Here is a 2,693-nt window from a genome sequence, read left to right as displayed (position 1 = left end):
TGTATTTCTCAAATACCTCTTCTTTCTGGAGATCTGGTATACATCCACCACCATGCCCCTTCTCCTAGCCAACCTGTTCTCTCACAGCCAACCCATCTCCTTCCCTGCCTGTATGACACAGCTTTACTTCTTTGTGTTCTTTGGGGCTACTGAGTGCTTCCTTCTGTCCATGATGGCTTGTGATCGATACCTGGCCATCTGCAGCCCACTCTACTACTCTTTCTTGATGAGTCCTGAGATCTGCACCAGGTTGGTGGCAGTCTCCTGGTTGACAGGTGTTGGCACAGGATTTTAACCCTCCCTAATGATTTCCAAGTTGGATTTCTGTGGTCCTAATCAGATCAATCATATCTTCTGTGACCTCCCTCCCCTTATGCAGCTCTCATGTTCCAATGTGTATCTCACCAGGATGGTCATCTTCATCCTGTCAGTTGCAGTGCAAGGCATTTGTTTTCTTCTTACACTTGTGTCCTATGTTTTCATTTTATCTACCATACTGAGAATCCTTTCAGCATCTGGATGGATGAAAACCTTTTCCGCATGTGGCTCCCATTTGGCTGTTGTCACTATCTACTACGGGATCATGATCTCTATGTATGTTCGACCCAATTACCATCTGTCTCCTTAAATCAACAAGATCAATTCTGTCTTCTACACTGTGGTTATCCCACTGCTGAAACCTGTTATATATAGTTTGAGGAACCAAGAATTCAAAGAGGCTGTTAGAAAAGAAATGAAAAAAGAAAAAAAAGAATTTGTTGTTGTTGTTGTTGTTTGTTTGTTTCTCAGTGAAGGAAAATTAGCATAGAACATGTAATGGATCAAGTTTGGGAATATATGAGTAACAGATTCAGAGCCTTCAAACCTGGATGTCATCCTTGGTGCCATGTTGAATTCCATAAGCCATAATGAAAGAGTTTCTTCATGGCCTCTTGGCAACAACTCCTCAGAAGATAAATTGCCTCTACAACATCACTTTAGGGGTATTTTTGTCCTTTGGAAGTTTCATCATCTGGTGAGAATCTAATCATATGATTCAAGGGTGTGATGATTTTACACATTATTTTCAGATTTTTACAGGAGAATTTCTCCTGAGTTCACAAAGTATATGTGGTGAAAGTTATACATCTTTGAAGAACGGATAGGAAACTGGTGTTATAGATTCAGTTCCTGGTGGTACTTGTGCCTATTGAATGTCTGTGGAATAAATAAATGAAAAAAAAAAAGGAAAAGACATACAAATTATTGTTGACTTAAATTATCTCCTCATGACAAAAACAAAGAATTTTTGAAATGCCCAAGTTTATCTACAGGAACTTAGACATTTTAATGTTTTCAGTTTAATTAAATCCTAGGAAAGAAATGGAGCATGGGAAGGAGGAAGACAAAGGGAAGGAGGCATAAGTGGAGGGAGAGGGATGGGTGGGGAGGGAAGGTGAGAAAGGGAGAAGAGGAGAGAAAGACAAAAGATAAGAGAGAGAGAGAGAGAGAACATGCTCAAGGGGGGAGGGGAAAATGAAAGAAAAGGAAGAGAAGGAAAGGGAAGGGAACAGATAAGTGGGGAGGAAGGCAGGAAGAAAGGAGTCAAACTTTCTTTTATTCAGCCATTGTTTAGAAGACCTCTGCTACTCCTGCCTACTGTCTCATTCAGTAATTCCACAGATATTTTGAAGCCCTTTTTATATACCAGTCCTCTTCTTGCAGTTTGGATTGCCCAGGGACACAAAGTAAAGAAATGGCCAAGGGATATTTGGCCTGAATAGAGCCTCTAGTTTTGAAGGAGAGACATATATAATGACTTATCCAAGGAGTAATGGATTTATATCTATTTGTGATGTTTTCTGTGAAACAATAGAGTATAAGCTGGTTTATCTACATGGAACAGTAAGGTCTGAATTAACATAGAGTGTTAAGAAAGCTTTCTATGTTTACATTGTACTTTAATCTACAATTTACAGATGAGGGGAATAAGAATGGATGTGGTATCCCAGACAGGGAGCATGGCATGAATGTCAGGAGAAGAAGTCTTGGGAATGTGGGGATGGAGGAAGGAGACAAGTTTAGAAAGAAAGCAAGAGCTCATTCCTGCAGATCATTGAAAGCCCTATAAGGGTTTTTGGATTTTACACTGAGACAAATGATGGATTATCAAAGGGTATCAAATAGGAAATGACATGATATATTTTATATTTGTGAATATCACTGCTGTTTAGAGAATAGAGTGACAGAAAAAAAGACCTGCTGATGTCATAGCAGTAAACCACATGGGAGAGGATCTTGGCTATATTTTAGGTTTGATGATGCCTTACAAATAGTAAGGCTAGGTGTGAAAATTCTAGACTCATTCACTCATGCCCACACAGTGAGATCAGTCTGTATTCTCTTCCCAGTCCAGTAACCCATCTGTGATATAGTCCACATCAATCCCTGAGCTTTAGGGGCAAGGGCACTTTCATTCTTTGGCACATGTTTTTAGTTCTTTTGGTTCTTTTGATTCTTTCAAATAATGCATTGGCATCTGAAATAGAACAGGAAGTGGATGGCTTCAAAATACAGAGAACAAACTGGGGAGTGGTAGAGGTGAGGCAGTAGGGGGATTTGTTAAATTGGTGGTGGGTATTAAGGAGAAAAGTTGTTTTGATGAGCACCAGGTGTCATATGTAAGTGATGAATTTGCTAAATTCCACTTCTGA

At 39.7% G+C, this 2,693-nt stretch overlaps 1 pseudogene; it reads left to right on the top strand.

The window, feature by feature from the left end:
• The first annotated feature begins 7 nt into the window (after positions 1–7).
• On the top strand, positions 8–739 carry LOC111140547 (annotated as a pseudogene).
• Positions 740–2,693: the final 1,954 nt, after the last annotated feature.

Source organism: Enhydra lutris, unplaced genomic scaffold (assembly GCF_002288905.1).
Source record: "Enhydra lutris kenyoni isolate GAN:26980312 unplaced genomic scaffold, ASM228890v2 scaffoldscaffold3020, whole genome shotgun sequence".
NCBI lineage: Eukaryota > Metazoa > Chordata > Mammalia > Carnivora > Mustelidae > Enhydra > Enhydra lutris.
Note: the sequence above shows the minus strand (reverse complement) of the source record. Positions and strands in the feature narration are given on the sequence as shown.